At 36.7% G+C, this 11,677-nt stretch overlaps 1 non-coding gene across 1 annotated transcript; it reads right to left on the bottom strand.

Annotated features, from left to right (window-relative positions):
- Nucleotides 1–8,798: 8,798 nt before the first annotated feature.
- On the bottom strand, nt 8,799–8,871 carry trnaf-gaa (transfer RNA phenylalanine (anticodon GAA)). Its single transcript has one exon. It is a non-coding gene; the product is annotated as a tRNA-Phe (tRNA).
- Between the last annotated feature and the right edge of the window lie 2,806 nt (nt 8,872–11,677).

The raw sequence follows: 11,677 nt of genomic DNA, 5'->3' as shown, positions 1-11,677 counted from the left end.
ACACCCCATTAGCTGTAGTGTATACACCGTCTCCATGACTACCGTCATAGCCCAGTAACATAATAATCTTCGAAAAATGAGAGGTCAAACACTCTTAACCATCTCAGTTTAAATTGATGGATGTTTTTCTGAACAAACAAAACTGACTTCATATCATACTTTTCATTGTAACACATGTGACACAGTTTGTTGGATTACAATCACATTGTGTACTACATAGAGTGTGATTTAATATCTAATATTAACTATTATTATCTTGACATTTAGTCATAACTGTGATGATAAGAGTTAATAATGAGCCTTTGTGTAGGAATTACATGATAAAAGTATCACACACTACACTATAAAAGCTGAAACACTATTTAAACAGCTTAATTATGAAATGTCAACAAAAGTTGAATAGTGTTACATAAAAAAACCTCCAAACAGCATAATAATCGAGAAATATCAATAAAGCTATGGCTTGCATGCACTGTGATAATATTTCAAATAATGTTTCACAAATCATGTAAAGAGGTTCTAACATACACCGGATACAGGAACAGCCCATCCAGACTTGTAGCAAACACTTACAGTAAGACATCTGACAAAATAAAGACTCACAGACCAGTGTTACACATAAACAAAGTCGACTTTGTGTGATATGTAAAGATTCAACCCGTAAAATGTTTATTGCGAACACTCACATGGATCAGTGCTGCTGACAAACTCTCTATATCATCTGCTGTAGCCCTCCAACACACGCACACGCATGTACGCACACACACATTAAATCCAGAGCAAAACATTTCTGGCATATACTGTACAATAACTGACAAGACCAGACAGAACAGAACCATGCAGTGACACCAAAGTCAATGTAAAGAAACAAGTAAGGATATGTCAAAGATCAAAATTAAAGTAAAACCAATGATTGAAATCAAACTTTGATACAAATGTCATAGTTAGACTATGACCAGATTTCAAAGACAGGGTCACATATTTTAATAAATATTAAAAGAATTTTTATTTTAGTATAGGCCGTTTTATCAGACGCACGTGCAGTGATGCGATACGCATCTGGTCCGAACTTTACTTCCGGTTAAAGGATAATTCCGGTATTTAACACTTTGAGTCTCATTTCTGGTTTGTTTTGGATGAACTTCAGTGATGGACACAGAAATTTTGACAATGGGTCGTGTCTTGAGTTTTTGACTCGTTTAGAAGCGTCTCTTGACTGCTTCAGAATGGAAGTCAATGACCATGCACAAACATGTCATTAAAACAACACTTAACGTTCATTTTCAAAATTGTACTACTCACCGAGTGGTTTGTGGTGTTCGTTGATGATTAAAAACAAATATATTGGCGCAATGTAATATTTCAATCCGTGTTATTTGCTAAAGTGGAACTATTTTTTCAGATACCTCACAACCGCGTATATACTTCCGCTCTATATTTGAGTCTGAAGCGTCAGCACACTCCCGACCACTTGATGGCGACAACCACTTTGCCATACAAGTACGCTCGGTGTCTAGCGTATAGACAGTCACAAGTCACAATCGAGCTCAACTTCAAACCTAAAGCTGGTCACTAAGCCATCAAATATGTAGGGCTGTTCCTAATAACATTTTTTGAGCTTCAAAGCTCTAGTATAAATCAAATTGAATATTTGAAGCTTCGGAAGGAGGGGCTGAACATATTTTTCTCTTTAATAAAGGCAGGAATCTCTGTGTGTGTGCCTGTCTACAGTTTTATTATGTGGCGGATGTGTTGCTCCGGACCTAAGGGAGTGTAGTGCCTTTTTTTTCGTGCAATATGGACATGCGACACGTTTAGAATGAATAAACTTTAAAAATACTACAGAACAGCGCAAGCCAGAAGCGGCGTGCCTGTCACGCGTCCTGCGTGAACAGCAGTAGTGAAACAAAACACAAGAGCAATACTTTTAATAAGGTAGCCTAACATTTTTCTAACAAACAAACATTCCCTTATCAGAAATAAGCAGCACAGTAATTACTGACAACGTAAAGGGTAGGCTATTTAAATAAAACAACGAAAATAAATGAACGAAGTTCTACAAACTGTAATAAAACGGTATCATACTTTCAAAATCAAGTTTATTTATAACACTTACAATATCCAATATGTTTTTTTCATCAGCAGAACAATAAAGAAGATATTTTGCAGAAACCCCAGTGCTCCGTCATGCAAGTCAACCGATCCGCACACTTTAAGAGCTAAAGCATATATATCCAATACAACAGTAATCCCCCATAACTCCGTGTGACATATTGAAGTCTTGTGAAGCAAATCAATAAGTTTTTGCAAGAAACCGAACGTCATTTACAACACTATAAGCATGAATGCCAAAGCAGGAAGCGCGCTTTCCGTTCGAGGCGATATCTTCCACTGGTGGCGTTTGGTGGCTGTTGGCTATGGATGTTGGTCTCTCTGCGCCACCTATCGTGCGGGGGCGTGAAGCGCACTTCCTGCTTGGCAAAAGCTCTGCATTAACGCTGTAAAATATTTATATATATATTCGAATCTCAAAACTGAAAATCGAATGTCAACCCACGTAACGAATATTTGAATATTCTGGTCCAGCCCTACAAATATGGGAAAAATTTCTTCTGAGAGAAACCGAGCGAAAAAACTACAACCACATATAAACAGACCCTTTTCTGTTTCCCGGCGGCGGACTGATATATCAGCGAGCAATGAGTCTTCCAAGAAAAGTCAATGGAATTTTACAAAATGCCAAATAAAACACGACAGAAACTGTATTTCGCTACACAACTTGTTTTTAATCATCAACGAACACCACGCACCACTCGGTGAGTAGCACAGTTTTGAAAATGAACGTTAAGTGTTGTTTTAATGACATGTTTGTGCATGGCCATTGACTTCCATTCTAAAGCAGTCAAGAGACGCTTCTAAATGAGTCAAAAACTCAAGACATGACCCATTGTCAAAATTTCTGTGTCCATCACTGTAGTTCATCCAAAACAAACCAGAAATGAGACTCAAAGTGTTAAATACCGGAATTATCCTTTAAGTTTTTTTAATGGTCTGACTAATTGCTAAACTGAACTCTTGAACAAATACCTCATGGAACATAACAAATGTTCTGGTTTCCTAGGTAATCTACATGTTGTTTATTTTGCTTTTGTTTAAAGTACTTTGTTGTTATTTATTCTTAACGGAGTTTACCAGAAGTTACGTGTGGACCACGGATGCCGCTTGTTTATGTTGTTACTGCTGAAACCGTAAGTGGTAGAGCATTGCATTAGCAGCATTAAAGGTCATGGGTTCGAACCCAGGGAACCAACATACTGTACTTATAAAAAAAATGTACCTTTGGATAAAAGCGTCTGCCAAATGCATAAATGCAAATGTATATTTGCTTCAAACAAATCATCTTATTTAGGAATATTACTTACCGGTATATTCCATATATCTTTGCTTACTAAGATATTTATCCTAGGGCTCTAGTGTGTTCAGGCTCGGATCTAATCGGATAAAAGTGGTGTTGTTCAGTTAGTTGCTTTGCCGTGATGCCTGACTCCTTTACAGCAAAAGCTACCGGAAATCCCCATTACTACAAATGAAATATTTATGCCAGTTTATAATGAGTCAGGAGCAGCTCAGCATCCAACAACGTAGTCATTGTTGCCTCAGAACAGGATTAAATAGAGTGATGCTGAGCCTCAATGCGGGAAAACCATTGAACATTTCAGAAAAGACTTTGGCTGCCGTCTGGGAATCTTTTTGAGGTCTCAGGGTAATTAGAAAGTACGATTTATCTTAATGCCCAAGGGGCAGCTTTCCGGACAGGGATTTTTACTAGTCCTAGAATAAAATAAACGTAAGAGCTGTCCAAACCGAAAACAACTTGGACTGACATATCTTAAAATAGATCAGTGCCCTTTGTTTTGTCTCAAAATGCACACAAGTAATGTGTTTAGTAAGGCATGTTTGTTAAAACTAGTTATATTTCCTAATTAAATTAAGGCCTAGTCCTGGCTTAAGGAAAACCACCCCTAAGTGTTTCAAACGTATGTGAATGCTTGTGTCATTTTGTGTGATTTACTATTCATCCTACATAAACAGGGTTGCTGCAGGTTTTACCAAGTCAAATGTAAGACTTTTTAAGACCTTTTTAAGACCATTATGAGTGAAATTTAAGACCAATGCGACACATGATTTCAGAAATTCTCAAAACTTATTTTTATTATATCTTTTTTTTTTGACAAATAAAATCCACTAATATGGGAGGATCAGTATGGTCAGCTGCTGATATGTGCCTTGTTAACATGTTTGACCCTTTCTCCACCCATACGTTATATGCATAAATATTAGGGATGCACCGATACCACTTTTTTGGAATACGAGTACGAGTACTTGCATTTCAGTACTTGCCGATACCGATACCGAGTACTTAATAAAAAAAACCTGATTTAAATTTACAGGTAACAGCTTTAGTCATATAATTTAACAAAAAAACAAAGGACTAGTTTTCCAGTTTGTTGTAAACTCTGCCTCTTTGGACAACACAAAAGGCATTAACCCCTTACACGCCGCTCAAACATAGACATTTCTCAGACCGTGGTATCGATTCCAGGTATCGGGGGACTTTTAACGAGTACGAGTACTTTAGAAAATGTGGTATCGAGGCCGATAACCGATACCAGTATCGGTGCATCCCTAATAAATATACACTACTGTATACCGCTATCGCATTTATTCGCCTCTCTAATTACACAATAATTAAATGAAAATAATATTTACCATTAAAGGCCTGTTCGTGGTTTGTTGTGTTGCTAAAAGGCCGTTTCTAAATCCGAAGGCTGTAGCCTCCGGAGGTCGCATTTGTAAGATGCATATGTCATCAAGATTAGCAGATTAAAGTCAAGGGAGTAAACGCGCATGGAGCAGTGAGGTAAACAAAAGCTTCCTACGTGAAAACTGTGTAACACTGAAGTTGACTCGTTGTTGGTGGCTCGGGACTCAACGGCCTGACTGTTTAAGTTGATTTTCAATAAAGCAGTGTTGATTTTTTCACTTCTGGGTCCTCTGTTTCAGAACCTGGCAAATGCTCAGGTAAGCCACGGCTAGTTGGTTAAATTAAAACAGAAAAGATTTTTGCTTATACAAAACTGCATTTAAAGTTTGTTTCTCGACAAACCTACAGTATACTGTCAGATCACAACACCTGAAATATAGCGTATGGCATAAATTGCATGGATTATAATAGCCTACATTTGTATCCTCTTTAAAAAATAATGATTAAAAACTGGATTGAAGATCAGTGACGCGCGAAGTGCAGAACTTTTCTTTTTAGAGGCCCGCCCATCAAACACTTTCTTCCTCCGTCACTGATTAGTTCTACAGCATTTTAAATTACTATTTTATTTTTTGCGGACAATTCTTTTCGGGAATAAATGGAGGTAAGAAATTTAAGACTTGGGTTAATTAAATTTAAGACCTAGGATGATCTGGCCGTTTTTAAGACTTTTTATGGCCTTAAATTTAACTTTCTGAATTTTAGACTTTTTAAGACTTTTTAAGACCCCGCGGGAACCCTGATAAATGTAAAGAACATTCTGTGATATCTTTAATATTTACTGAGTATGATCATGTCAAAGACTGAAATCAATGTGAATATGTGTGACTAATGGTCTTACTTTTGGTGTGCTGTACCGCTGTACATAGCTGAAAGAGTTTTGTCCAAATCTCAATGTGCATCTTTCGCTCTCAGAGAAAAACAGGTGTCAGCTGCATGTCAAGATTGAAAGCCAAACAAAGGAAAGACCTAAAAAAGAAAATGGAATGCGTTTAAAACCATAACTCTTCTATTAACCCTCCATTCCCTAAGGTAGTCTATGTGAAGACCAGCGCTCAGTGGTATACTAGCTATTACTATGAACCTTGTGCTGAGATCAAGCTGTGTTCCTCAGTTTGGGCAGTTACTATGGCAATTTACCAAAAACCTCATCTTTTAGGTCAGCTAAAGTTAGTAGCACTGAAAACATTTGTTTGTATAGTACAGGACAGATGGACTCTGCAGTCAATCTGGACCGCTGCCAATGAAGCCATTATACTTCAGTCAGAACACACACAAACAGCATCCAAAAAGGGTGATGTGACCTTGATATGCATTAAACCGACTGCCGACAGACACAAGGACAGGCTAACGTTACTAGTTTTAGTTTGTAAACACATTAAATTTGGTTACTTACTTTTTTGTTATTGTTTCAGACTGAGGGGTGCACCGATAACTTTTCTCAATCGCACAGACGATATTATTCGCAACTATTTATTTCATGCACTACGGCATTTGATCAGTCCTTATCGATCTGAAATCACTGTTAGTTTGACTCGTTTATAACATGCATTTGAAAAAGCAACATTCGTCAAAAATAAATCATTAAACATATTCTTTATTATTATGAAAATACCTGAAAAGGTTTGAAAAACAGCAATATAAGCCATTTCCTGGAGCTGCGTGTCATAGCTGCGTGTGTATGGTTCTTCGTCATATTGAGTTTCTGCACGAGAGCGCCCCCTGGCTTTTGGATGTAGCGGCATTTCACCGTAATTCATTGAGAAGCATACCAAGCATCATCAGCCGATATAATCGGTGCACTTGTCACAATGTAAAAAAATTTATCCAGTATGTGTGAAACTCAGCTACAGCTAAAGTCATTTTTTGTGATTTGAGACTAATGGATGGTTGTGATGCAGTATAGTCATTAGACAATACTAAAGGATAGTTATTATCACTTCAGCATCTGTCTCACATCATTGTCAATATGCTGACCATCTGTCCGTGTTGTGCTTTCACCCAGCTAAACGTGTTTGACTACTCAACACAATTTCTGTCTGTATGAAGTCGCTCTGCTTTGAAAATGAAATCATTGGCTACAGAAACACTGATTAGATCAAAACATTATAAATAAGAGTATACACACAAGGTACACATGCTTACGTGATTCATAACATACTTACATAGCACAAAAACACTGGTGTGTTATCAGTGAACACTATTTATCTATATATGTACACTACAATGATACTAAGGTAACTAAAAGCATCCAGTACAAGAAACACACCTCCTGTAGTAGAGGTCACAGAAATAGGTGTTAATCTTGACCTTTAACCTTTCCTCACCTTGAGACGTGAGTGTTTCTGTTCCTTTATCTTATTGAGAAAAACTATAAACAGACATTTCCTGGAATTTAAATTTTTTTTATAAGGCTGTACAATTTACAAAAAGCTGCAAAATAAGCTCTGACTGCCATAAAAGTGGAAGTGCCGATATCTCTGTTGAAGGGAGATGAAGGTTTTCCACATTCATTTTGATATTTGACAAAATATTAGCAAATAATTATAACATAAATATCCAAACAAATCTGTATTATAAGTGGCATAAATGTCCTAATATAAATATGGCCTAGTTCTGGATTAATCTAAACAGCCCCTTAATGATTAAGTTATTATGAAACACCCTGTCCAAAAATGAATGTTCACCTACAGTGATGACTAGGCCCACATTCAGCCATTTTCCAAACAAATTGAAACATATCTTGTATCTTACATGTATTAATTACATGTTTTGGATACTTGAATTGCATTTTAGCTTTAACAAAAACATATCATCTCAGCTCCGTTTATTAATATGTTTAAATACAATCTATGCAATTCAGCTCCTGTATAGTTCAGTGGTAGAGCATTGTGATAGCAGTGCAAAAAGTCATAGATTCAAACCCAAGGAACACACATACTGATAAAACATGTTTACCTGCTAATGCTTTGGATAAAAGTGTCTGCCAAATGCATAAATGTAAATGCTCTGCAAATGTCATGCAAAAATACTGCATACCAATTTTGTCTTGGTTCTGTAACGCATTACACCCACGGCGGTGGTGATAGCATATAATCAATTTAAGTAAGTGTCCCAGCCTTGAACTTGCATTGGTTCATAGGGTTCAGTCTCCTCTATGGAAAAGAAAAACAAACAAACTAGGGAGTGGCTACAATAAACACAATGTACAAGCATATCGTTACACACAAGCAACAGAAGACAAAATATTTCTGTGTGTGCATGTGTAAATAAGGCAGTATGTGGGGGCATTAGGTCATTAGTTATGTTATACATGTTGTGTACAACTGTGTTTCAAATATATGTCTGTATATATGTCGTACAAAGTGTGTAAACATTAGAAAAGCTACGCTGACACTACAAGTCCAAGACTCTAATGCTTAGAAAGGTCTATGATAAATGTGTTGCCAAAAACTGATTTGATGTTAAGCTTGTAATATTTAATCTTAATGTTACAAACAAAAACTGTAGCCTATGTAAAGACTAAAACATAATGCCATTTCAAATATAATAAAATAATTGTGTAGGGTTTAATCAAAATTTTGCTGGAATCAGACAAAATACACAATGAATCAACATACTGTACCATAATGTTGGTCTGCAGTCGAGAGAGTTCCTTCATTTTCTAGTTCAAAACGTTCTGTCCCCTCTTGCGGTTTGCACGTGATGTTACCGTTTTTGGGGCAATGTCGACCTCTGGCGGATTAAAATCGCAGCTGTTGTATGATTATTTGTAACTGGACACAGCGACATCAGCCGGCCACGATTTCTACACCACGTGCATCACATGCAAACGCTGCAAATAACAAGCTGTTCATTTGTAGCGATAGAGAATGATCTTACATAAAACATTTAACATTTTAATCGTAGTATTTAAGTACTGGAGTAATTATTACGGCTCTGTAGTCTGAGTTAAAAAGAAGAAAAACAAAATTGCCGAAACCCGGGATCGAACCAGGGACCTTTAGATCTTCAGTCTAACGCTCTCCCAACTGAGCTATTTCGGCCCGTGCTCACTTTAAAACCATGGCTGCTTATATTGGTGTTACATTTATTAACATTCACGTCAGGACAATAAAAGCTTTTATATTTTGAAGTCTCAGTCTTGTTTCTGTTTGTGTTGCAACATAGCGTTCATGATTAAAGGGACACTACACTTTTTTGAAACTAGGCTTATTTTCCAGCTCCCCTAGCGTTTAACACTTTATTTTTACCGTTTGGGAATCCATTCAGCTGGTCTCCGGATCTGGCAGTACCACTTTCAGCATAGTTTAGCATAATCCATTGAATCTGATGGGACCATTAGCATCGCGCTCAAAAATGACCACAGAGTTTAAATATTTTTCCTATTTTTAATCTTAACTGACTAGTAAAAGTTATCAAGGGGACCTTTTTCGGTCGCTGCGTAATATCATTGCGCCTGCTGCAGCCATGTTACGTCAGCAAAGTCCTTGAATATTACGCCGGAATGAGAGTATAGTTCCTAGCCATATCTGCCTAGAAAATCACAACTTTTAATTTTCCATTGGTCTCAGTACACGATGTAAATACAGAAGAGTCAAGTTTAAATTGGAAAAATATAGAAACTTTTTGGTCATTTTTGACCGCGATGCTAATGGTTCAATCAGATTCAATGGATTATGCTAAAACTATGCCAAGGTGGTACTGCCAGACCCGGAGATCAACTGAATGGCTCCCAAAACGGTAAAAATCTAATATTTTACTCTAGGGGAGTGGAAAGAAGCCTATTTTCAAAAAAAGTGGAGTGTCCCTAAAGGGATAGTTCACCTTAAAATGAAAATTCTGTCATCATTTATTGTTGCTTGTTTTAGACCTTATTTCTGATTAACACAAAAGAAGAAATTTTGAGAAATGAAACACAGCAGATAGTGACTACTGACTTCCATAGTAGGAAGAAATATTTTGGAAGTATTGTGAAAAATTATGAATTAAATATTTTGATAAATGATGGTAAGCACACAGTTGGCAGTACCCATTAAATCCCATCATAGTTTTCCTACTATGGAAGTCAATGGTCACTATCTGCTGTGTGTTTACTATCATTTCTCAAAATATCTTCTTTTGTGTTCATCAGATAAAAGAAATTCAAACAGGTTTAGAACAACATGAGGATGAGTAAATGATGACAGAATTTCATTTTAAGGTGAACTATCCCTTTAATGTCCAGAATAACATTAATGATTTAATGATTTTTTTTGGGTTTTGTGCATCCCTGATATATTTGGTTATATGAACTCTACATGCACAATATGTTTGGTTTAATATAATCAAAAAAACAATAAACAAAATAAAAAATTATGTATGTGTTGCAAAATGTCACCAAGACGTCCCATTGCGAGGTTGACAGTTGTATTTTCTTTAATAAGCAAAACATTACAAATGTATTTGGGGAAAAAACTGAGAAAATAGATACATGTAGCAAGACAAACAGATCATAAAATGTTTATTTGCTATCAAAACACTGGTTCAGTAAACAAGGCACACATGGGAATTTGTCTGATTTAATGTCGCAACGCTGGTTCATCCTTCAGCTAGTTTATTCCTCCCACACAAACCTCTCTCTCCCTCTCTCTCCTTTCTCCAAGGTGACTTTCACTTTCTCCTTCCAAAGGCAGATGCTTTCTTGTTCTTATGCAAGTCTGGTGAAGAGTGAGGAAAGAACGAGAGAGAGAAAAGCTGGCTAAGAAAGAGATGACGACATTCTGACGAACAGACGAGATTATAAAAGATGCATGAGTGTGTGAATGAGTGAAAAAGAGAGAGAGATGACTGCATTTTAATATTGCATTCTACTATGTGGGGGAAATATAACCCAGCAATCCCAATTGCTTGTTCATTTTATTTCCCTCCTTTATAAATACACACAAACCAGACTGATTAGTATTATGTCCTATTAAAACCACACGTAATATTTTGTAATGTCAATTTAATTAAGATAAATGTTGTTAAAATGTAAATACAAATTGTGGGATGCATATGCATAACTTTAATAATTATAAGGGGTCCTTATAAAATGATATACCTTTTAAGGTGCCCTGACCCAAAATAGTTTGGGGTTTATAGCAAAGTCACAAACAAGTACTACGGTAGGCTATGCCACAAGACTTCTTTGTAAAAGATAAATCCTTAAAAAATGTACAGGTATTATCAAATAAATAGCCCGTCTTAATAAATAATTCACATGAAAATACATAGGCCTATGAAAAGGTAGAAAGCTGTTAACTTTTGACCTATGAAGTCATTGTTCCTGAAAGTTCCATTAGGAGACGGTATATTCGTTTCTGTTAGAAAGAACCCAACCCCCATTATCGCCCCTTCGGCGAGGTTGCAAACATTAAATGTCAGTGTGTGTCATCAAACATTAATAAGTGTTAATACAACTTCACAAGTGCTGCTTCTGTCGCTGATAATGAGGATTAAGTGCACCTTTATATCCTGCACACACAATTCAGAAGAACCACCACCACCACCACCAAGTCTTCAAAGATTAATAACATTTAAAAGTCTCTGAATCAGGTCAGGTTCACCGAGTGAACTGGTACTTATTTGAGTGTCCCTTATATGGCATTTAATCTTCTTTGTGAAACGGCAGTCGCTGACGGAGACACATGGGGTTCTTAATTGCCTGTTTGACTTTTATCAACTGGGATGAAGTCAGTCAACCTTTCCCGGCACACTTTAATTGTATATATTAAAGCAATGGACTTCTGAGCGTGTTTTGGTAATGAGAATGTGCTACATATAGGTACTCTGTGTATATGGGTATGCAGACAGGCAAAGGAAGCAAGCAAA

This window comes from Paramisgurnus dabryanus, chromosome 7 (assembly GCF_030506205.2).
Source record: "Paramisgurnus dabryanus chromosome 7, PD_genome_1.1, whole genome shotgun sequence".
Classification (NCBI taxonomy): domain Eukaryota; kingdom Metazoa; phylum Chordata; class Actinopteri; order Cypriniformes; family Cobitidae; genus Paramisgurnus; species Paramisgurnus dabryanus.
Note: the sequence above shows the minus strand (reverse complement) of the source record. Positions and strands in the feature narration are given on the sequence as shown.